This window comes from Pieris napi, chromosome 21 (genome assembly GCF_905475465.1).
Source record: "Pieris napi chromosome 21, ilPieNapi1.2, whole genome shotgun sequence".
NCBI classification, from domain to species: Eukaryota; Metazoa; Arthropoda; class Insecta; order Lepidoptera; family Pieridae; genus Pieris; species Pieris napi.
The window spans coordinates 2560124-2587033 of record NC_062254.1 but is presented as its reverse complement, the minus strand read 5'-3'; the positions used below and the strand labels follow the sequence as shown (position 1 = coordinate 2587033).

Sequence of the window (26910 nt, the reverse complement as noted above, 5' to 3'; positions counted from 1 at the left end):
CGTGAAAGGCGTTTTAAGGAAAATTTGTGTTTGTTTGTAGGAAAAACAAGAATTTCGAGATTTAATTTATTACTTTATTACATGTATTATCGTGTGGCAAGTTTATAAAAGACGTATTTATTCTATTTGGACTCAAGCATCGATTTGTCTCTTTTTATCACAGCTTAAACCCCATTTGACAAGAAAGAGACGAATTAGTTTTAGAGAGCAATCGGAAGGAAAAAAATAATATTCTAATTAAATCCTCAAACTATTACAGAGCTGTCATGATATTTTTATTTAAAACAACCAATTTGTAATCTAATGTCTTAATACCAAAACCAGCTATTGCTTACAATATGCATTGTTAGTAAATTATTGCTTTGGCGTTTTGTAACTATTGCGTTTGAAAATGTAAAGATGTTAGCTACTAACCAGGGCTATTTGGTGAATGCTGGCACATTTGTCAAACAAATTTAGAAGTTCAGATTCATATTGCTTTCATTCAAATCCTTGTTAAATAAGGATGCAACATATAGGCACCATTTGAGTAAAGAGTCGAGAAGTATCAATAACGATACAGCTAACAGCTTTAGCAGAACATGTCAGTAACATGACAATTGACAGTCAGACACTGAAGGGATACTTTATAATTTCGTCGTTATAAGAATTACAGTGTAAACGTTTAATCCAAATATATTTAGGGTTATTCCATAGGCTTACAAAAACATTTTCTAAATAATTTACATCTAACTAAAAAATCTTCAGTAAATTATTCAAAAAATCCATGTAACTGGTCACTAATGTTTCTACAGGTGTCGCTTTTGTTGTTGGTTTTTCGGTGGTCACATCAAAATCTTCAATCAATTTGCTTGGCCACCAGGGAACTGAAACGTAAAAAATATACGAACTATAAATAGGGATCTTTCGAAAACCGATTAAAGGCTGTGTAACAAAAGGCAATGCTTTAAATAAAGTCTACATTTTACTTTAATATGTGAACCACATATTGCTTTTCGCGAGTATTAAGTAGGTACCTACGTATGAAAAAAAATTATTGAGTTTTATAGTAGACATATTTTACGTATAAAATTTTATGTATAAAATTTTTATTACCTTTGGCCTTTCTTTCTATGTGCGCATTTAAAAATTGCTCGAACGGTGAAGGAAAACATCGTGAGAAAACCGACATGTCTTAGACGAAAAAAGTCGACGGCGTGTGTCAGGCACTGGAGGCTAATCACCTACTTGCCTATTAGATTTAAAAAATGATCATGAAACAGATTCAGAAATCTGAGGCCAAGACCTAAAAGAAGTTGTAGCGCCACTGATTTATTTTATTAAGAAATAGAAACTATATCACTACGTATAAATTGTATAATTATTAATGGCGTGCATTTATTGTAAAATAAAAAAATAAATCAAATATATAGTTATGTACTTACATTTCTCTTCAAAATCTGAAAAACAAAATAAAAATCAATACAGACGTATAAAAAAAATGGCATATAGTAAATGCAAACTGTTAATAAATTACGGTAAGACCTAGACTTAGCGCTAAGTATGACTCTTGTATTTTAAAAAAGTATTGGATTTTCAAATTTTTAAGGATGAAACGCACTAATAATAATATTAGCGTCACGAAGATGTGCAGCGTTTTTGTCGAAGAAATGGGAGAGAGCAATTGAGACCGATTGAGAGATAGTGAGAAAAGGCGACCGTAGCATGAAGCAAATAATAATAATAGCAAAATAATATAATAGCCCTGGAGCGAGAGTACGGAGCAGGCAATTGAGAAATATTGACAGACAGAGTGAGGTAGAGTGAACATCGCATCACTCAGTGCCAAGACAGCGAGAGGTGAGAGAGAGCTATAGTGAGAAAGATTGAGAGATCGAGAAAAAATACACGCTATTGGTTGATGTATTCGTTTAGTAGTTACATATTAGAATGGCAATTCTGTCGCATAACGTCTTGTGCAGTAAACGCAGATTTTTTACTTATTTATACTATCATTAGCACGTGTACAGTGTGAATATAGATATACAAATGGAGTGATCATATACTGGTACATGATCATCTATTGGGGCTTTTGCCTTAGTAAAAATTAATTTACAAAGAAGTTTCACTTCTGACATGTGTACTTTACGCATTTTTTTTGACATTATATTAGGCTTAGTACAGTAAGGATAGTGTTTGTATTATTCTAAATAACTTGCCCATAAAAAAATACAGAATAACGAAACATAAAAGTTCATAGTTGGAGCAAATAAATTCATTATTCTTTATAATTTCACAAAGTAATATGCATTAATGCAGAAATTACGACCTCGAGAGGAAACTGGGTAACCTAGTCTTTTGTACTACGTTTACGTTTTTAAATATTTGTAATGAGCACGTAGAAACTTAGTTTATAAAAATGCTGTAAAAGCGAGTATAATGCAATACTTGAAAAAGTTTTTGGTGGACGGTATAACTAATACATAACTTTAACGCGCTGAAGTTTTACGTACGTATATTTGACGTAATTGTGTACGTTGTGCGAGGTTTAACTCATGACAGAGCTAATAACAGTGTGAGCGATCAAAGGCAGTGATTTCACATAACATCGGGTAAGAATCTTTATATGTATACTAGCAGACTGGCCAAGCGCTGCTGTAGCTACATAATTATAGGCTGTTACATAGTAGTAAACTATTCAAGGGAAACGGTAGGAGAACACCAGTCATGGGGACCACATTGCTTTTTTGGTGGTTATGCCATTAAATTGTAGCTTATGTCCTTGTTGTTGTTGTTGTTGTGCTGTACTTTCAACATAGCGCCATCTGTTAGAATTGTGACTGTCAAATAATAAACAAATATTTTGCAATAAAATAATATTGGGGGTATAAATTGAGATGTAAGCTATCCTATCTTTTAAGTTGGATCAAACTACACACGGTGTGCAAATTTGATTGATATCGGTTCGGTAGTTTAGGAGTCCATAGCGGACAAACAACGTGACAAGTAATTTATATAAGATAAATTTCTCGTGCCGGATGTTTCTGACTAAACTCCTTCGAAACGCACTGTTGGATTTTAATTAAATTGTTTGTGTATAGGCGCTAGGTCCATGTTTGGTCGGTATTTATATATCTATACCCCTAACTGATAAGGGATCACGCCAAATTTATATGTTGGTAATTATTTTTATTTTATTTCAGCCTTCTATTACCAACCCCGTTATTGAATTGTACTGTATATGGCAAAACAACAAATGTTTTAATAATTATTATTTCGATTTATACAATTCATTGTACCTACGCATTTTTACAAACTTTTTCCAGTTGAATTTATATTTCTACAAAAAAATAACCGATATTGTGTCGCATTGTAAGGCCTCTTTCGGGTTTTTATTAGTCGCAGTCAAGAACTGTCGAAATCTTTTATTTTGAAACACAGAAGTCTATCTAATGCCCGCCTTCCACTGCGAGCTGAACGGACCCATTACGGACTCCGCTATACTATACCTAAGCCTATAAGTCTTAGCCATCGGCCCTTACCTATTTTTTGTTAACTTACATTTCTCCAATCGTTCCTCGAATTTCTTCGTTTTAGGTTTCTTTGTTACCTCATCCGATGTGTTCGCATCTTCTTTCGGTTTTATTAATTTCTTTATTAAATTTAAAAACTCCGTGCATGCTTCCGAGCCGGCTTCTACAAATACAAATAGAGTATAATGGTAAAATAATGCCAATTATCACTATCTATCTTGGTTTCTATCTATTATTAAATATTATAGTCAATATTTCATTTCAGAAATCGAAAACCATTTTATTTATTGGTTTATACATTCTGAATAACTACTACGATTCATAAATAAAATTTCCGTAGAAAAGTCTAATACAACGGTCTTTGCAATTACGACGCATATATATATTTTTAAATTTAATAGATAAACTATGATAAATGTTACGTAATATAAATATGTACGTATATAACTCACTAAACAAAACAATTAAGTCGAAAAAGTTATTAGAATTTCAGTTAACTAAGTCATGATGTTAAAGCGTGATCTAGCAAAAAATAGTTGTAAGACTTCGCCAAATAAAGATTATATCAAAGAAAAAATTCAGTGCTTAATTAATTATACACTGTATTATTGTATAATACAATTTCCGCGTCTATTCCCATGCTTCCCGGATGTGAAAAAATTGCTTGTCCTTCAAAAACATTGAATACAAATTGGTTGCTAATCTGAAATTAGTTGCTTGCGCTTCGCGTGAAAATGAGAAAGAGTAGTTCATGAGACCTATGTCTAACGATAGCGGGAAGTGATATAAAAACACCTACCTTTATTCTCCGCCACTGGAAATTTTATCTGAAATTTGTGTTTATTTATTTATTAAAGTTTACCACATCATACATAGTACTAAATCTATGGCATATGTTACAAACTCTTTTATCTAAATTTTATGACATTTTAAGTAAACATAATTGTTAAAAAAAAACTATGAAAAAATACAATTAAAATATATACAAGATAAAATAAGCTTACAATAAGAATACCAAAAATTTTTGTTAAGCCAAAAAAACAAAAATTATCAGCAAAACAGCGAATCAGCGAATTAGGTTCGAGAATTAGGTTAGGTTGGTATTAAAATAAATGAATGTTCACTTCAAATAACACTTTTATTTAATACTTACCAATACCGTGAAAACAAGCAACTTACAAGCAAACATTGTAATAGCGTAATACATTATATACAATATCACCTTATATACAACAATTTGGACATGCTAGTTTAGCATATAATAGAATTTCAATGTTTTGTTTTAAAACGTGTTCTGACTGCTAATTATTTTACGTATTATTAATAATATTGACTGGAGTTTTGGGGCACTAAAGTTGTACAAGGGAGGATATTTCGTTAGAAATTCCGCTTTAACTTACACAAATTGATTTCATAGTTACAATTGCGGCACGTGCGGTGACATTACAATCTTTATAACAATTATGAACAGTGATGGTCTAGTGGCTTGAACGTACAACTCTCAGCCCTGAGGTCGTAGGTTCGAAACCGATGACGCACAATTAAAACTTATTTCTATGCACATTGAACGTATTTAATACTCGTACGGTGAAGGAAAGCATCGTGATGAAAACAGTATGCCTTAAATGAAAAAAATCGATGTAGTGTTTCAGACACAGAATAATAGAAATTTCATATTTATCTAATAGATATTAGATGATCAGCCTCCTATTAGAAAAAAAAAGTAAAAATAATGAAATCTGAGGCCAAAACCAAGGGTTGTATAGCCACAGGTTTTTAAATATATATTTCGTTCCAAGTGCACTTTTACAGTCGGAATTAAAATGGGTCAAATTTAAATAATTAGCTACTGTAATTTTCCAATCGCATTAATTTCTTAAATTATAAGCCTGAACGCAAAATATAGCGAAGTTACGCGCCAACGTTTCAATGTGTATATCAAAGCCTACCGCGTCTGTTGCCATGGTTACATACCTAATTTATATAAAGAATGAAATCAAGATAGCTGTCAGCAGATTACAGCATTCATTATATTTATTCTACGACTGTGTGCCCCCCGACGCTAATTCTGGACCAGCTCTGATAAGCAACACGGTTCATTAATAATACATATAAAAAAAACGGTTCGTGTAGTTGTGTACGCGCGTAAAAAGTTATAATTCTTTGGCATTATTAAAAATAGTTTTTGATTGCATGCAAATAATTAATTACAATTAAATAGGTAATCAAACACTGGAAAAGGAGTCAATAAAGTACAGTTTACATTTAAAAATTAAATAAATAAATATTTATTATTATTCTTTTACATTAAGTGTAAAATAAATTATATTATTATTCGAATGGTGTTTTTAAATTATGTCCAATGCCGTAGCATCTTCCGTGGGCAACTTCATTCTGTTAATTTAGTGTCACGGTGCGCGTGCATCGTAAAATTTCACTCTCATCAATTTTTCATAACGCGCCTAAATCAGTATAACTTCAATAATTTTAATCCATGTTTGTAAGGGCGATTTTAATTTGATTGAACCCTTTTGCAGTCTCGTGTCATGGCATACATTAGCAGCACTTAGAAAATCACTTTGGGACAACATTTTTGTTTTGATTTTGTAAAACAACCACCCTATGTAATTAATGTGTTTATTAATCAAGTTTATTTTATATAAACATATCTTTCCAAACGTGAGCAGTGATGGCCTAGTGGCTTCAGCGTGCGACTCTCATACCTGATGTCGTAGGTTCGATCCCCGACTGTGCACCAATGGACTTCTATGTGCGCATTTAACATTCGCTCGAACGGTGAAGGAAAACATCGTGAGGAAAGCGGCTTGCCTTATACCCAAAAAGTCCACAGCGTGCGTCAGGCATAATCACCTACTTGCCTATTAGATTGATAAATGACGATCATGAAACAGATACAGAAATCTGAGGCCCAGACCTAAAAAGGCGCCACTGATTTATTTATTCTTTATATGTTTCTAAACAGTTATGACTTGGGGACTTTTCAAAAGAAGACTGTTAAAGGTTGACGCTAGCCTGCTTGTGTTACAGGTGCCCATGGGCGACGGTAAGAACTTAATTATAACCCGTTTCCTTTCTCTTTAAATGTTTGAGTAATAAATACATAAAATTTATAGCAACATCTGTCCATTTCGCTGTGTTCATCTTGTGTTATCTATTCAAATAACAACAATTAATCTTAAGATAAAACAGGTTGAATGCCACTGTGACAAATAGTAACCAATTTCTTATTGTACGGCTGTTTTAACAAGAAACTGTTGTATGGTAATTTACGGAAGCCATTTTAAACGTAACGATTCGATCACGACTCGATTACTTTTATGTGATTAATATAAATAATTATCTTAACGACTTCCACGTTCTGTCTTAATGTATATACGGTGCATATGAACTGCAAGAAACTGAAAAAGAACGCAATTTCATGTTCATAAATAGTTCTTTTTTATAAAATAAAATATAAATTTAATCAATCAAAATCATTTATTCATGTAGGTAACACAAAGTACACTTATGAACGTCAATAAAAAAATATACATTAAATGCTTCTCAAACCAAGGGCGTATAACGGAAGAGAAGAACTGGCAATAAACTCTCCGCCACTCTTTTTAATCGCCAAGTTTTTTCTTTTACACAATGTTTGTAAGGAGCTGCAACAATTACACCATACTCCACGTGTCTTAAGTAATTAATAGTTAATTAATAATAATAATATAAATAAAAAACAAAGATTTATCCTCTATCAGCAGGAGGCATGTAAAATAGGAGCACGCACTTACATTCTCGTGGGAACAACACGCAAATACATAGTCGAAAAAACTAACATCACCGCTTATAATAATATGATTATATAGCATAGTAAACTTTGATTTATATAGAGTTAAATTTTCAGTATAGTATTTTTAACCTCCTCCGTCCGTTTGGTGACGCTAAAGACGCGGATTTTCATCTCTTGGCATAAACTTGTCATAATTTCTTTGAATACAAATATGAATGTAAATGACGGATAACATACGGGATTTGTAGTAATCACCGAGTCTTCTGATTCCTACAGTACGGTTAAAAAATCGAAGTCAGTATCCCTCCCTTCAGTAGATAGCTCATGTCTGATCATCGTGGTCAAGAACACCTGGACACTCTGTTTCCACTGGTTTCCGTCCAGCGCTTCTCTTATTACAGTTTTAATGAGTCTTTCACCTGATTGGTCCATCTGGTTGGTGAACGGCCACTTGATCTTTTGCCTTCTGTGTTACCAACCACGATCAGATTCTCCAAGTTCTTATCGCCTCTACGCATTGTATAGTCGAAATGTAAGTCAGTATAGCTGTTGAGAATAGGTATGCTGTAATTTTTGCTACTACGTGAGAGCGGAGACCATATGACTTGTAAGTAAAATAGGGGGATATCGGAACTGTAAAATCAAAAGCGGTATGAATCTTTAATCCAGCAATGATGAATACCATTGAAATTAAGTAACTAGGGTCGCTAACCCAATGGTTGACCAGTAAAGCGGATTCATTGCTAATATGTTCCATAAATAAAGTTTTATTAATTTGAGCTATAACAATTTTGGGATAATTATTCTTTATTACGTAATTAAATGAACTAGGCAAAGATATATCTATATATATAAATATATATGTTTTTACACCGGCTTAAAGTTAAAATTTCAAAATACACCATAAGCACCACATCACCCCAATAACTGACCAGCAGATGTACCAAAACCTGACCACTTAAAAACGGCTAAATTCAAAAGGGCAAATTGCTAAATCACCCATAATATTGTTACAAAAGGTATTTTTAAAGAAAAAATTATGATTTTTCACACAAATATTATATTTTTCTTTATTATTATCAGCACTCAACCAGGAGGAAAGCTGTTGTTTCAGATATATTCTCTATATTTTTCAAATTCGGGAACATGATACAGACCCCGTTTCTGGTGTGAATTTGGTATAAAATCAAATCCTCTTTCTCGGGCCACTTCCAGTTTTTGAGTGACTGATGCATGGAATTTATCAATGCTCCCTCTTGAAAAATTTAATCGATTCTGCCAACAAAGAATGCACCTTCGTACACAAATATCACAAAAAATTTTGTGGCCTCTTCCTCTCTACTTTTTCAGTTTCTGTTTCTTTGTCCCTTAATAATTCTATCCTGTGTTCTAGTTCCTCATCTGATATTGTTTCACTGGTATCACTGGTTTCGCTTCTAATGACTCTGACTCGTATCTTTATTTTATTGGTTACTTGACAGGTTTTTATTCCTTTTTTTGTTCTTTTAGTTTGTTTGCTTTTCTTGAGTTTGCTCTCTTCGCGTACACGTTTTCGGATTTCTATTTTTCTATTATGCTCCTCCTTTTCATTTTATTTCGCCAACCAATAATCTTGCCATTTTCTTGAAGTGGTGGCGTATGGGAGCCCTTCCTTTTTGGGTTTTTTTATTGGAGAATCTGAGGGCCATATTATTTCGTTTGCAAAAGCAGGACTGACTTGTTTTTGCTTTTCAGCCAAAAGGAGATTTCTTGTAGAATTAGAGGATTGCTGTTGAGCTGCCGGAGATGTTTTTGTTTTTGGAAGATAGCATTCAAAAAGCTTTTTAGGTGACCGAGGCTAGACCCGATTACAAGATCGGGTTGGAGTTTCAAACTTCTTTAATAGATGTAGTGCCTTTGAGAGTGGAGTATAAAATCTGGTGGGAGTTTCTTCCATTTCTGGAAAATATTGTACTATAGAGATCGTACTACTACATCTGGTACACAAAGAATGTACAAGAACGAATACAAAAAGCCATCACCAGCAGCAACCACCACCGATCTCACCAGTTAAAAAAAGGCAAGGAGTCCAGCTAAAGATTACTACAGTATTGAAGGACAAAGCCTAACCATAAGTTAAATCCATAGCACCAGCCTGGTCAGCCTTTAGTAGTTTATAGTTAGTCGCATATAGGATTAAGCTTTTTTAAATCTATTTCACAATTTAAGACTCAACTTCGATCAAATAGTATTAAGGATAATATACAAGGTGGACAGCTTTAGGTTCGTACTTAAAAGCGTCGCCAAGGCTTGACCACTCAAGTTTTATTGAAAACATTGCCCTGGTCAGCCTTTGGAACCAAATTACATACAAGGCTGGGATAAAATATATTAGTTACCTAGCATGATATTTAAATAATTCCAATAAAAAGGTAGAACTTAGACGGTTCCATAACCTGACCACACTGGTCAGCATTAGGCAATATTACATTTTCCTTGTTCCAATAGATGACCGTCATTAAAAAAACCGTGTTACACAAGGAACGTCGTAAAAATTGTTTGTGGTAGCTAGAAACATAACCCATAACCTACTCTGACGTATAGTTGATTAATTAACATCAAAAACATTGAAGATGGATTAGGATTACCAAAGCGAGAACAAATTTTAAGTCTTAGCAAAAATGGGAGCACTTACGCGGAGCAATCTTTGCAACAGAAAAACGACACTTTTTTCCAGCAATAGGAAATATCTTCGTGCATGAAATGACAGATAAAGTGTTGCTCTAGTAAAAAAAACTACGACTACAATCGGAAATTGCCGTAATTGATTAAAATTTTAATATTGGTACATTTTGGTCAGGTATTGGTGCTTGGTCATCTATTGGGTCAGTGACCCTATATTTTAATTGCAATGGGATTGTTTATTAATATTTTTGGATGGCGAAATCGTTACCGATTTTGACACTTAAAATCGTATATTGTGAGCGTCTTTTCACAATCAGTTGCAAGTCGGCATAACGAAATTATTCGTTTTGGTGAATATTCCATTGTCAAGGTCGACGCCTAAGAATAGCACTCGTGAAAACTGAAGATTTTTTTTAGTAATAATTATAATAACGATACAGTTAGGATCCTGTAATACAATTATTGTTTACATTAAATACCTTTTTACTGGACATATTTATATACTATTATTGTTAGGTCGACTCATGTGTTTATTTCTATATACGAGCAAGTGTATATTGCGCACATAGGCCCATAGGCGCTTGCACGCTTTGGTCCGCACTTTACTATAAATATCGATCTTTTTATTTATTCGTTATTATACTAAAAAATAGTCATTTTAGATATATTTATATGTAAAGTGGTTTATATTGCGCCTGACTTTATTATAAATTGACTTTATTATATTTTACAACAAACTCCCAAGCCCTTTTAGAGAATTATATCTGAATAAATTGAAAACTCTCGTTAAACGTAAATTAATCAATAAAGCTTTTTACAAATTTGACGAATATTTAAATGATCCTAATCCTTGGGATTGATTTGCTCCAGTTCAAATATTTCTGGCTGTTCTGCCTTACAAACAATTTGTATGACTCAAAACTTGGCGATTAAAAAGAGTGCCAGTTCTTCTTGCCCGCTCTACGCCCTTGACTTGTGAACTTGTAATAAATGTACATTTAGAATCAATTTAACATGTTTTCGGTTGACTTTCATAAGTTTCATACTTTATGAACAACTTTGTTTTCTTTCTTTTATGTTTGAGTTTGTATAAAACATAGTTATTTTTAGGTAATTTAAAACCAGACGAGTTAATTAATTTAATATAATTGGCATGACGGTTTACGCATTGAAAGTAATATATTCGTGTAACAATTTGTTACACTTACGTTATGTTAGCATGTTTTTCTATTATGACCTTGAACATTAGCTTTGATATAAAGCCTCCAGAGATGATGTCACTGCAGAATCTAGATTATAAATGTGTAAAAGATATATTTTTCTTGGATTTACGTCTATTTTATAACTCTCGCATAGGTCTTTATATCTTCATAAATTTGATTATGCTGGGCACTTATGATATTGAATTTAAAAATTCATGTTACTCGTCCAAAAATATATTTGAAATTATTTATTGCGATTGTGTGTTTAATTCTTCTTGTTTTTATTATTAATATTTAACAGCTTCTCAAACCAGTGCTAGGCTGTTGGCCGACGCAGTGGTGCTTTCGAAACTCGGCTATGCCCTAATGGATATTTCTCTATGTTGCTTGCTCGTGCGATGGCTTCAGCGTGCGAGTCTCATCGGCGGGGTCGTAGATTTGAATCCCGGCTGGGCAATGGATGCCTTTGTGTATAAGTGGGTGTTTTGAACACTTGTACGGTTAAGGAAAACTTCATGAGGCAACAAACATACTTTCCTATTCAGAATAAGACGGTCAATATATAGATCTGAAGTCATAACTTAATTACACATCTTTTTCTAGTACGTCCATTGATGCACGGTAGTAGTTGAGACATTTTAATATTTTTCGAGAAATTTACAAAACGCACTGAGACAGGTCGTTTTAGTGATTTCCAAACGTTTTCAACACAATAGGAGTAATCAAAATTACCAAATATGAAGCGAGAAATAAATTGGATTCTGTTAAAATAAATTTAAGCGTAATTACACTTGAATAAGCAATAAATTGAGCTTAATTTAATGTAATTCTATTAACAGTTTCCCGACGCGAACCCTCCATTAATTTTGATAAAGGACCGATCGAGGCTCTTCAACTTCCTTTGATCCATTTTTCATTATATATTTACGTTAGGTCAAAAAATATATAAGAAAATATTTTAAGAAATCCTGTAAATATGCGGACACAATTGTCTGTTTTATCTAAAGAAAAATATGCCTATAATGATATTGAATTCTCTACCTACCAAAAAATATATGTCTTCAACAGGAATCGAACGGTGGGCTTACAAAGGCCTTAGCACAAACTTTACGATCGTTCCTCAAGTATTCGTTAAGGCGATAGCAGTTTTTGGCAGCTCGACAGACTTTATGTATAATTGGTTAATTTATTTAATTCGAAATATAATAAAAATAATGTATTGCATATAGATTTATACGGTCTGGCCTAAACCATATAATTATATTATTATTATATCGTTACTTTTCTATTATGACAGCTATTCAATTTTCGTATTGCTAAAGTGTCGGCAAAACGATTCCTCCTAAAGCAGCTCTAAAAGTTTTGTAGAGTTATTACAATAAAGTACGCGAAACATGGGAATAATCAATTCTATAAAAGTGACGGAGAGTTTATTGCCAGTTCTTCTCGTTTAACTTTTGAGAACTGGCAATAAATGTAAATTTATCATTTTTTTGTGATTATTTTTTAAGGTTAGTTATTGTTTTTTGTTATATTAGCTGTAGCTGTTGCTGTATTACTTTATATACGTTAATTATTTTAGGTTCTATTAATAAATTATTGTCCTTTTCTCTTAATAAATACTGAAGAATTGTAACATATAAAAAATATCTTTAACTTGTTTACTGACGTTCATATTACTTTGATATGAATACATTTTCATTTGTTGATGACTGATGTGTCTTCGAATTGTTCATATCTGTTTATAAAAACGTTGTAATCTTGGCTTAGTCAACCCACTCTATGCTGAAACGGAATATATTCTTATTGTGCAACAATAGATTAATTATTAAATGTAAGTGTTATGTACAAATTATTACTAATATTTAAATAATGCTGATTTTTCTTTCTATGTGCTGTTTATACTCGCTAAACGCTGAAGGAAACATCGTGAGGAAACCGGCATCTGAAGCATCAAAAAGCCCACATCGTTTGTGTCAGTAGGCTGAGACTTAATAGGCCAGCTATTTGAAAACTAAAAGATCACGAAATAGAAACCTGAATCTGAGGTCCAGACCTAAACAGTTCTTTTTATTGTTACGAGTCTAGGTATAGTGACCGCGATACGGACACTAAAAGAAAGGAAACAATTTGTAGTTTTTTGGCTGTTTAGACTTGAAGTTCTGGAATGCGTAAGTACTTTTAAAACTTGTTACATGAAGCTTAAATTTCCCTACATACAGCGCAATGTACGTCAAATTGATGTAAAATCGCTATGCTTAAGCCGTGTCATGGTAGAGAGTTTATCGCCCCTCACCCTCACTAGAGAAGTTAGTGCTTACATACACACTGATATTGCAGTAGTTGCGGTAACATTTAAAATACAGTATTTTGAGTGAGTAATAATGTGTTTACCGAGTGAAAAAAAATTATTTTCATACTTTTATCGACATTATACATATATTTTTATAGACCACAATATGTGAGACCCCTTCTCTAACTCTGTAAGCTAGAAACTCGGGATAGTGAGAGACCTCTATAAGAGAAAATGAGATCGCGGTCCCTTGAGCTCTCACTTGGATAAGTGTATCAATAAATTTATTTAATATAATATAATATAATATAATATAATATAATATAATATAATATAATATAATATAATATAATATAATATAATATAATATAATATAATATAATATAATATAATATAATATAATATAATATAATATAATATAATATAATATAATATAATATAATATAATATAATATAATATAATATAATAAAAAAACATTCGCAATTCAAAAATCTACTGTATCTGCTCTACAGTAATTTTATGTTCGTAATTTAACTTTCGTAAAGCACTGCTCTAGAGAGGGCCACGGTACTCACTCAGTCCTCCTCTCGCTGCCGCGTAGTACACACATACGCCTTCGTCACATCAGTGTTATACAAAAAAGTTGATTTTTTTATATAAAAACTCGTGCAGTGACTTATTATATTGCTATCAATCTATTGGATATTGTTTTATGTAAGTAATTTGTGTTTAATTTAAATCTAAGGTATCTTTTGTCCGTCGCAGACATCAGCTAAATAAAATACAATAATAATGTTTATATGCACGGCGCTGAGATTAACTGTTAGCATTTAACTAAGCTAAATAGAAACAGCCTTTAATGTAGCATTAAGTTAAATAAGTTATTTACATTTTATTAGTGTTAATATTTATAATAATCACATCTTAACTCTTAAAAAACGTGGCGGGAATATGTCTCATACAGGTTGCTTTAGAACGCTCACTGACTTAAGTCAAGTTTCAAGAGCTATCAAACCATTTTTTCTGTTTAAAGTTGGAGAGCAGTGCTCGGAGACTGTGACCTGAGATGGGGACTTTAGAATTGTATCGTTGTTGTTCAGATTTTGCGAAATAGAGGCAGATAAGCGAGGTTTTTGTTCTTTTGTGAATCACGCGGTATGAGTGAAATATTAAGTAACTTAGTTCGGAAGTGGAATTCAAAACCAGTTGTAATTGTTACAAGCAGTGTTGGTCTAGAAGCTTGAGCGTGTAAAGGAGTACTTGCGTTCGAATCACGGCCTTTCACCTACTAAATAGTTCTGGAATAACACTGGTCATAACAGTCTATTCTTTATGACATTAATAGATAGGACACTTAATCTTTTTAATAATCGTAAAGAAAGTAATTGAGCAGTGTTGGCCTAGTGGCTTCAACTTGTAACTCTCATGCCTGAGGTCGTAGGTTCGATCCCCGGCTGTGCACCAATGGACTTTCTATGTGCGCATTTAACATTCGGTGAAGGAAAACATCGTGAGGAAATCGACATGTCTTAGACCCAAAAAGTCAACGTCGTGTGTCAGACACTGGAGGTTGATCACCTACTTGCCTTTTAGATTGATAAATGATGATCATGAAGTAAATCCAGAAATCTGAGGTCCAGACCTAAAGAGGTTGTAGCGCCACGGTTTTTTTTTAGTACAGTAATCGAAAAGCAACGAAATGTATAGTTTTAATTAATATTGGAAATCTTACTTAAATTTCATAAGCAACATAGTTCTTAACTTATAAACGAATCAGCCTTTACACATTGATAAGGTTTTCATGAAGAGGCAGGTCATATCATAACGGTCTAGTTGCAAGATCTTACGTATTTTTATATTGCAACACAAAACCACAGACAATGTAGAGCTATTTAATAATAGAGCACGTGACCTCTATTATAAAATATTTTTATTTGAAATCAAGGTTGCAATGTTACACAATGAAATGCATTATGAAAAGTGTTTCTTTATGTTTGACCCAAATCATAATATTAAGTAGGGAAACTGCATCAATTGCCTGGAAAGGACTCTGAGTGAGGCTAAATTAAGGACCGATCTGCCCTGCGATTCTGTAACTCACTTTTCGAACTCACACACTCACACACTCACACACATGAAAAGGTGGGAGCTTATAGTTTATTGTTTATCAGAATGCACAAATCATAAAATGACTGCTTCACGACTGATTTGAGAGCGACCGCCGATGCGAAAACAGCTGTGTGAGTTACAGAATCGCAGGGCGGGTCGCCAAATACCAAAAATGTACATTGTTTCTTTTCATTTTTCGTCATCGTTTCTTAAAGTAGGGTGAACGGAAAAAATAAGGTGGAGTTGAGTAGTTTATGTATCCATTTGGAAAGATCGATACACGATTTAAATAACTTCGCTTGATAGAAAAAAAATCCAAACATAGCCAATTTTTGACACTTTGAATTCATTTTATGACGAAAATGTATATAGAACATGATTTTGAAATTTACACGATATATTTTATGGCAAGCCAAGTAATCCAAAAAATTACAATAATTTAATGTTTTACATAACTAATTGTTATTGCGGGCCGGCGCGCCTCAGTCCTCCAGCTCTCCACTGCGCCCCGCTGTCCACCCCGAGACACTGACACAGCAATTCGTGCTGGGATAGGACCTTAACGAGACCAGGACAATCTTGCCATGAATTAGATATTGCCTGCCACATTTATTTGTCTCGCGTGGTAACTCACCGTGCTGACTATAAAATGTGATTCAAATACAAAATAACTACGTAGCCCCAACGTCCAAGCACGTAACTATAATCGAATGCTCCAATTGTTTACTCAAAAAAGACCAGCCTTTATATTTGTAGGTTAAATAAAGAATTTGTTATTGATAAGCTTGGCATTCTGGACTATTTGGTACTGAGTAAACGCGAAATTTATTTTATCGAAAACTATGTCAAAGATTCATCTTGGCCGAGTTAATACTGTAGTATGCGTAAAGTAGAAAATAAAGAAAGAAAGAATCTTTGTTTCCCCGTAAAACCAGGATATCAGGTCATGCTTTATACCAGGTAATGGAGCTAGTGGGACTCACAATCTACCTTAGTTTTTTCTTAAAAGAAAATAACTACTTCTTTTGTTATAGTTATAAGCCAAAGAAACTGGCATTATGAATTCATGCATATTAGTGTGTTATTGCAAAATAAGTGCATCGCTTATGGAAAAATACCGAAACATGTTTTTACATGTTTATTTCGATACAAATACAGTATTTACGATATTCTTAATACACATTAATAATAATACTTCTACTTCTAATTAATTTGCGATATTTGTTCTAAAATAAGTGTTGTTTGCCATAGTAATTTTTTATGATTTGCTATTTTAAAAGAGTACCGAGAGTTTACGCCGGCGTTTTCTCTCGGCCTGCACCCTCTGTCTTCTTTGCCGATGAGTAGGAATGTCTACCGATTCTAATTTAATGACGTGGAATAAGTGATATCTGTATCTTATATTCCATAATAAACATATTTTTTTTAAATAATAATTATAAATTGTTAAATAGAAAATTAAAACCAATTTAAAAAGTATGGTCCCTGTGGCAATGTACCTATAACGCTGGCAGCATTTGCTCGCTGTATTGCGATACTTATTCGTTGAGCGAGGAAAGCACCAGCTCTGGGGTCCCCGTACTTCCTCGTATCTACGTAAAAACAAATAATACATCTTACTTAAAAACATTTCGTGTCAAATACAATAAGTATTCTCTTTCTAAATACTAATTGGACAAAACAGGAATATTACCTGAGATTGAGCTTCATCCAAAGCCTTTTTCAGACGGTAATTAAGTTCTGGTTTGGAACGAGTTTTGTAAGTATCATTCGTAAATCGATACTTTTTAATCTTTGCACAAAATTTGTTCGGTTCATTTATTTTGATATCCAAAATGGTGACAAAAAACGTTTTATTATATACGCATAAATTAAAAATAATATTTGTAAGTAACATTTGTTTCTCTTTTTTGTAGACGTTTTGTAAATTTTAGTTTAAAACCTACAGTAGTTGATTACAATATGTGATTAAATAAATAGATTAATAAACTTTGGCCTTTTTTCACTGACAAATTATACAAAAAATAGGGGACTGTTTTTTAATGCAATTAAAGTTAATGTTTTTAAGGCAGTCTTTTGTCATGCGTCTTCGTTATCTAACTACGCAACTAATTGCTAACTTTTTTCAACTATACTTAGAGCAAGATTCGGATTCCAGACTTTGCCTAAGTGTAACTCCTTACGGAGAACATCCCTCAGAATATAATGCTCTTAAGGAAATGGCTATTATGGTTTTTCAGTCTTCATGTACTTTATGTATATTATAAGTTTATAGTGCTGAAAAAGTTCTTGTAGGTACTCATCGAATTCGCTGAACAACAAATTTATTTGTACAATGTTAAGTAAAAGAGTATTTTATATAACTAACTACTTTAAATAATGTATAGAAGCATTACCAAAAACGTGTCAGTAATTTATGACCACATTTTTAATTAAATTATATTACATGTGTATGTTCTCGCACGACTTTGATTAATTATTGTAACTCGTGCAGAATTCGTTAAGATATTAGAATAATGTATTTTTGTAGTATGTAGAAGTATTTGCAAGTGTTTAATAATTTATTTTAAGATGTGATGAATAGTAACCATTGACGAAAAAACTAAAATTTACATGAGTGACGAACAGTTTAGTGCCAGTTCTTCTCGCCCATGATAACTGATAGTAAATTTCTAATAATTTAATACCTAATATCAGAAGAATGAGCAGAGTTGGCCTAGTGGCTTCAGCGTGCGACACTGATCCCTGAGGTTTTAGGTTCGATCCCAGGCTGTGCACCAATGGTCTTTGTGTCTATGTGCGCATTTAACCATTCCTTAGACCCAAAAAGTTGACGGTGTGTATCAGGCACAGGAAGCTGATCACCTAATTGCCTATTAGATTGACTTAGGCATTCAATGAAAACCTAAAAAAATTGCAAAAGGAAAAAAGAATTATTCAATACCAGTATCGATTGAATAAGTGACAAATTGGAAGAAGGCCTGCTATTCTCTATTTACTTTATATTTTTGTATTCTTGTATGACGTCAATAATTACGTCTGGCATTTCTAATTAATTGTAAGTTGGCATATGGCAACCCTTGACAGTTCAATTAATTAGAGATTATCACACCATTACATTTATGACTCACCCTCTTTATTATTTCTAGTATATTTTGGGTTTTGAGGGTGGAGCCATTATTTCGATTAGGGATATTAATTTATTCATTACACCGTGAAATTAAATGTTAACCTTATCAAAGCTTTATATTCGATTAGACATAAACAGTCTTGTAACTAAATAAATAATAAAAAACGTTTTTTCAAAGCTATATTTATCAGGAACTTTGTCTTATAAAACGGAATGCCACAGCACACGCTTGGTCACGTGACCACAAAATACTCAACCGGCGTGTGTTGTCGAGTCAGTGAAAATAAGCGCGAACTACCATTTATGTCAAAATATCATAGATTTTTGACATTTGTTCTTATACGTTTATAGTCTCTGAATCTTACGATATCCCCGTAATCTAGTATAAAACTGTTAATATAATATGTGCTCGTGTAACTAGAGAAGGCGATCATTTTAGGGTATATTTATAATATACATATATATCTTTGCTCTTAAAACTATTACATACTTCAAACAATAAAAGTTAGTATTATATGAGATTCTATTGAATCACAGAGCATCAATACAGCTTCAGTGAACTATTAGTTTAAAACTTGATGTTTTCTCCCTCTGCAAACTCGGCTCATACTAAATGGATGAAGTTTTGCAAATTCAATGAATTACGTGCTTCACTTAATTTTTCATGAGTAAACTCAAGCTTGTAAAGTTAGCGGAGTTCTACTAGAAACGATTTTCAATTTATTGAAATTAATTCTCAGCGTTTCCCTTGAGTTTAAGAGCCTACAATTATTTCAAATTCCGTGTTTATCGATGTTTACAAAAAGGAATACATGATATTACAAAGTAAGAGCTGAAGACATGTTAGTAATTACAAAAGCGTTGAAGTTTTTTGCAACAAATAAATACACAATTTTTTTTTGGTCCTTCGGGAATGAAGTACATATTTATTTATAACAGCCCGCTCGGCACACTGATACATTGGTACAAGAAAAATAAAATACAATATTCAATGTGACAATTACTTATAGGCAAACATAACATACAGAAAGAGATAAAAAAACTAAAGTTGATTTCATAGTGCGAAGGGTTGTTGTTGGACTCAGTTTTCGCACTTAGGGTGAGATCTATAGTGCGCACTTAGACTTTGCTCAGACATAACTACAACCATTCTTTACTTTTTTAAAGGATAATAAAGAAGGTATTGCATGAAATGAAACATCAATTTCTGTCTTAGCTTGAGCTTAGCTTAATCTCACCGTTAAAATGTCTATAAATATACTAAATCATAGTTTAACCTTAGTGTTTTTCGTAAGTAAAGTCTGAGCAAAGTCCAAGTGCGCACTATAGATCTCACCCTTAGGGTGAGATCTATAGTGCGCACTTAGACTTTGCTCAGACTTAACTACAACCGTTCTTTACTTTTTTAAAGGATAATAAAGAAGGTATTGCATGAAATGAAACATCAATTTCTGTCTTAGATTGAGCTAAGCCTAATCTCACCGTTAAAATGTCTATAAATATACTAAATCATAGTTTAACCTTAGTGTTTTTCGTAAGTAAAGTCTGAGCAAAGTCCAAGTGCGCACTATAGATCTCACCCTTAGACTCTCACTGTCCGTTGTGCGTATAGTAGACCTAGCTCGTTTATCAGAATGCTCAATCTGGATATCGGTGAGTTGTATGTTCTGACGTTTACAGCACTTTAGACGGTTTAAGACACGTACGCAAACCCAAATTATGAAAAGTTAAAAGCATTTTCGTAATTTGAACTAGGTTTAGATTAACCCTCGCACCCTCGGATGTAAACAATGGGGAAAACTTATATTTACGAAACGTGCTCGGTAGTCCTGCGACCCTGGTACACTCTTACACTATTCATTGTTACTACAGCTTTTTCACAACATTACTTACAAGAACACCTTTTTAGGTAGTTGATAAACGTAGTACTGTGAGTAAATTTCCGTAATAATAATAATTTATTGCAAGAATATGGTACAAAAATGTGTAAGGTGGTACAATCGTAAGTTCGCATATTCTGCCACACAATGGCGCGCAAATTTGTCATTTGAATTTTACATTTTACATTATTAGTCATATGAATTGGTCAGTTCTATTTTTTGTATCGTACACATCATATCATACTTTATTAAATTTATATCAACTACAGTGTCTCACGCAAATAATCATTTATTGAATTTTTTTTTTCCCAATTGCCATACAAAAGGTGTTTTTCCTAAACAGTTCCAGATTGATTTTTGGCACAGCCAATTTCTACCCATTGCACCGTAATACAACTTATAAATAATAATAATAACTCATATAAATGCGGTAATGATAAAACATAATGAGAGGCTTTTGTACTATTTATTTGTATTTCCTTTTCGTATACACAAAAGAAGTGGACAACTATTATAAAAGATTGTAGGAAAGCAATACAATGACAAAGCAAATCCGATTATTCTTTGTCTCGGTCACGTAATTAACAATTGATTAATTGAGATAAATTTACTTGACAAAGCGATACTTCTCATCTACTGTTTATGGATGTATACAAACTTTGTTTAATTTAAGTTAAATGAAACTCGTTTAGTGCGGAATTCCCCATATACCGTAGATCCTTTTGAGTCTGACAATGTTTTTTATTAGTAATTACAAGTAATTTAACTGATTAGTGATTTGACGAACACGTCATACTTAATGTTTAGTCACGTAATCATCCCAGATTAGCTTTAAATTTACATTGTGAAATTATTGTCACATGACAAACTTGTAACAAACTTACGCTTGGCAATTATGTGCTATGCTGACAATGAAACATACAACTTCGGGTTTAAATAGTATGTTTTCAATCGATAAATAAAATCGAACATAAATGTAAGTAATATTAATAATTTTTCTTTCAGTAGTAGAAACTGAAGCATTCTTTCTCTAAATACGTACGGAATCCAGCAGCAGATTAATTATGTCAATATATATAAATTATACGTCACGTTGATACCACGTTGTTGTTACGTTGTTACTAAACCGATTTCAATCAAATTTGCACACCGGTGCAGTTTGATCCAACTTAAAAGATAGGAGAGCTTACATATATAATTCTACTGTACGTGTGTATTCACTGATCTCCTCTTAAACGATTTGAATGATTTTTTGTATGCGTTTGGGTGGATCCCTTGATTGTTTTAGATTCATAAATAAGCGCGGCAGATAATGCTGTAGTCGGTATTTTCATACTTTGTTTAATATCCTAATCGCTTGAAATATAATGCAGGACAACGTCTGTCGGGTCCGCTAGTTGTACAGTAAATATAGGAGAATTCCTAAGGACTTAAGCCAGAAGAATGAGCATTATTTGTCACGGAGCGGAGGTCGTAGTAAATAATGGTTTAATGGTTGGCCCGACATAGAAGAAATTGTTCATAAAGATACTGAAGATTAGTCTATTTTTCTACTATATACAAATCAAAATCATTTATTTAGGTAACACAATGTACACTTACGAACGTCAAAAAGAAATACAGATTAAATGCTAAATGCTTCTAATTTTACATTTACTGCCAGTTCTCAAATCAATGAAATGGAAGAGAAGAACTGGCAAAAAATCTCATATATCTAATACATACCAACGGCGCTACAACCTTTTAGGTCTGGGCCTCAAACTTCTGTTTCCGAAAACTTTTCTAATAGGCAAGTAGGTGACCTTCTGTGCCTGACACACGCCTTTAGCTTTTTCGATCTAAGATATGCCGCTTCCCTCACGATGTTTTACTACACTAAGGGCGAGTGTTATGCACACATAAGACAGTAAGTCCATTGGTGCACACCCGGGGATTGAACGTATGATCCCCGGAATGAGTCGCACTTTGAAACCACTAGGCCTTGTCTTACACAATACGATATTTAATATGTGTTATATTTTTAAGTTATAAAACCTTGTTTTAAAAGAATAAGCCTACTAATTTATAAAAACTAACTCAACATTGCACTATTTTGACTAACATTGTAGAACTTTCTACCTTTTAATGTTCGTTAAAACAATTCTCAACAATTTGCAAATTATTTCCATAATTGATTCTCAAAATGCTTCCAATTCTGATAACTTTTGTACGTCTTAAACAGCATCCCATTCCTACATATTCATACCTATCGTGGTCTTTTATTTCAAGATATATTATTATTTATAACGGAACAAACTTAGTCCTTTAGAATACCCTTATTGCCATGAAAAGGTAATCTAATATAATTATAAAAAATCACTTGCACTTGTTCTTTAGTTTAAACAAAAACAAGTAAATTCCATCCCTATCGTAAGAATTCCAAAAATGTTATCTTTGAGTATTGAAAGATAAAAATATCTAGGTTCAGATAACATGGCATACATTTGATGATTTGACAATCTTTTTAGCAACATATGAAGAGTTAAACAGATTTAACTGTTAGATTATGTATGAAATATAAAAATCTCTAATCTCTCTTGTCTCTTCTTTTGTTTTATTGCGGCTTATTTTCAAATGTTTTCTTTCTCCAAATTTTCATTTTTATAGAATATATATTTTATTTACAATGAAATATACAGTATTTACAATTTTCTTAACCTATATATTAAAAAAAAAATTAAAAAAAAAAGAAAATTAAACAAATTTAAAAAGTTTGGTCCCTGTGGCAGTGTAGTTGTTATTAAAAAGTATATTTCAACAATACATGTGTCAAGTGTCAAATTAATAATTTCTTAAAGTAATTCTGATACTTTAAATTGATATTAAAATCATGATATTTTACGTCAACTTGGTACCAATTAGTTCGTTGACACGAGTCGTGACCAACCAAGTTGATTGACGATGACTATTGCTGAATATTAATTAATACGTGTGAATTTTGATTTATGATTCTAATTACAACTGCCATTTGTCAATATACAACATATCTAAATAATGACAGATTAAGTGCGTTTCACCTAAACATCCCTAATAGTAATAATAATAATACTAGTATTCATAATAATACTAATTCATACAATTAGATAAAACAGATCCATTTTAGTTAGTAAGTACAACTTAAAGACTAATTTACCACAACAAATAAAAATAAATAAATATGTACTGAGAAGCAAAACGCTTAAGATGGAGTTGTAGAAGTAGCAATGATGACTACGAAGGAGAGAACCTAAGCCGTTCGTTTACAGGCAAACATAACTATTCTCGGGGTTGAATGCAAATAGCTAAGTGACTACATACCACAGTTTCCATCTTTTCACACAATTAATTAAGTTTTTCGGGAAATTTTTCTTTCATATTTTACTAAGTATGAAAGAAATACCTTTATTACCTTGCTTTCGTTTTCGGCCGCGGAGCAGGCGGAAAATAATAAACGACTCAAATATCTCCTAACATATATATCATCTTTCATCCAATTTCGATTTTGTCCCCTTTGGAGTAGAGACTCTTGGGCCGTGGGGTTCAAGTGCTCAGGCGCTGATTAAAGATTTAAGTTGACGCCTGTTAGTAATAATCTTAAAAAATAATCTTTTAAATTCTAATCAGAAATATCAAAGAAACCTTTTCAGTTCAAGCCTACTTAAAATATGCCTACGTATAATATAAAAGCTTACCTAACTGACTTATGTAGGTTACTTTCATGAAATTATATACCTAGTGTTACATTCTGCATTGCAATATTTGTAAATATTGTTTTCAATTAATCATGAAAATCTTTGATTTTTGTTATCTGTTATTATTAGAAACTGGCTGAGTTTCGCGAAAAACTAATGTTGATTAAGGCCGGATGTAGCAATAAACTGTTTTCTATAACTAACATAGTACAGTGGTATAGTGTTTCACATGGCTGGCTTTATCGACTACTCGAGTCGATAAAGCCAGCCGTTTTACCAAGTTAAACTAATTTCTTGTATGGGCAAAGTGTTATATTGTGATAGAACTGCCTTGATTTACTTGTCTAAAAAAATTATAATACAGACACCGACACCTAAATTATGACATAACTGGACGCAATAAAAATCTTAAAATGCCAATATTATTATAGATTGACTTAATAGTCAGAGGCAGAGATCACCAACTTTCCAACTACCAATCTGAGCTCCATAATTGAAGCGGCATTTAAAGTTTATTTATTAATTATTGTATCTCAAAATTATATCATATAACAAAACCAGCACAATCAAAAGAAAATGAAAAGCTCGTGTCACGGTACACAAACGTATACCATTGGCTACTGTATTTTAGTTCAAAGAGCTTGTGTGGAATGGGCAGTGATTTCTCTGGCCGAAAGCACATAAAAGCTTCATGCACACAACATGAAAACAAGTTCTTGTTTTTGTCAGCTGACGCCACTCTGACATAATGGCCTTCATACAGAAATATGAGTATTCGATAGTACTTGCCAAGGATTTCGCGATATATCGATAAACATACCTTTTTTAAATCATGTATATTTGTTTCTGTCAATTACATTTTTAACTTAAAGCCCCATTTGAATTATTGTAGTGACAAAGAAATATAAAAAGGAACTTTTTCTTATTACTTCACTGGATGCAAAAAAAAAATTACGTATGATTTTATTGTAATAAAAATTTTAAAATTGCGCATCGAAAATTTTCGAATTTTCGCTCGCAGCTGAATGTGGGGAATTTTTAGCTGTTTCTTGGAGCTCTATTAAGAGTTAACCGTAGTAAATATTAAAATAAGATCGAAATAACAGAAATTTGATAACTTATCGGAAGTTACGTAGCAGAGTTGCATCATCTTTTGTTTAAGGGACTTATTCATCAAAAACTTCATCTTAACATCTCTTTCTGTCAAATTGGTTTTTCGCTGTATTGAAAAGAGCTAGAATACTTTAGTTAAATGATGCAATGACAAATATGTATTTTTTTTAAATAAAAAGGTAGATCTAAGAAAATCTATATAGTTTAATGGTAGTGGGATGCGCACAAGGCTTTTACTGTGTTGCATCTGTGGCGATTGCTGGAAGCATCTTATTCGTTGAGCCAGGAAAGCACCAGCTAGTTGTGCTCACAGCAGACGCTTATGACGGAGGCACGGATTAAGGGAACCTGTTACCGCGCCTACCGTCCATAGTGAACAGATGGGGCTGTTGGGTTTTAGTGGGTAGGTATCCATTGCACCATACGGACTGACTCCCACACTCCCTGCGCCACTTTTAAATCGTTGCCCCGGCGCGGGGGTCAGTAAATTGATTTCCCAACAATAAAAAAAAAAAGGAAAGCACCAGCTGGGGTCACAATAAAAAATTTTTTTTTTTTTTTTGTATAAGTTGGTAATATGTAATTATTAACTGTGTTTTATGTTTATGTTTGAATGTTTATTAGGTTTTTGGCTTTTGTGTATAATGTAATTGTTTAGATATTGTATAATAGGTAGCTGTAGGAATACTGATAAGGAAATAAAATGAATAAAACTTATGTAGACTGAAAATGTACAATACAAAAACAGTAAAAATCTATAGCTTAACTTTATTAATTTATAGTTTTTTACATGTAATCATTCAAGTAAATATGCGCAAGGTTTGCATATGGAAAAGTACAGTGGACAGTTTTGAATTACAATAACCCAATAAAGTACAATATTAAAATAAGAGATAATCATAAAAATTTTATGATTTGACTTCGAAAGGTTTCCAGTTTTATTGACATGCTATAATCGCAAGTTTATATTAAATATACTGAAATTAAATGTGTTTTAACATACTAAAACGTCGTGACATTCAAATGCAAATGTTTCACGAAGTCAAAGTAAATTAATTACCTTAAAAAACTCAAGTTATGTAATTAAAACTTTTTTGTATTTTAGATTTTGATTTGGGTTAAGAATATTGAATTTGGCTTCAGCGTGCGACTCTCATCACTTAGGCCGTAGGTTCGATCTCCGGCTTTGCACCAATCGACTTTCTATGTGCGCATTTAACATTCGCTCGAACGGTGAAGGAAAAAATCGTGAAGAAACCGGCTTGCCTTAGACCCAAAAAGTCGACGGCGTGTGTCTGGCACAGGAGGCTGAACACCCACTTTCCTTTTGATTGACAAATGATCATGAAATAGATACAGAAATCTGAGGCTTGGACCTAAAAAGGTTGCTACTGATTTGCTTTATCCAAATAAAACAATTGATAATGCCATTATTAACAATGAAATTTCATTCCTATTCGAATATTTAATGTAAAAGTATTTGAATACCAGTATTAATCCTTT

At 32.7% G+C, this 26910-nt stretch overlaps 1 protein-coding gene and 1 long non-coding RNA gene across 2 annotated transcripts in view; one reads left to right on the top strand and one right to left on the bottom strand.

Annotated features, from left to right (window-relative positions):
- Positions 1-659: 659 nt before the first annotated feature.
- On the bottom strand, positions 660-4415 carry LOC125060541. The gene is made up of 4 exons (XR_007118876.1): positions 4312-4415; positions 3541-3675; positions 1425-1439; positions 660-866 (listed from the first exon to the last, which is right to left on the bottom strand). It is a non-coding gene; the product is annotated as an uncharacterized LOC125060541 (long non-coding RNA).
- Positions 4416-14033: 9618 nt separating this feature from the next.
- LOC125060201 overlaps positions 14034-26910 on the top strand; it is a 59321-nt gene continuing 46444 nt past the window's right edge. Inside the window, exon 1 of the mRNA XM_047664981.1 lies at positions 14034-14179. The gene's annotated coding sequence lies outside the window, so the exon portion shown is untranslated. The remainder of the gene's footprint in view (positions 14180-26910) is intronic.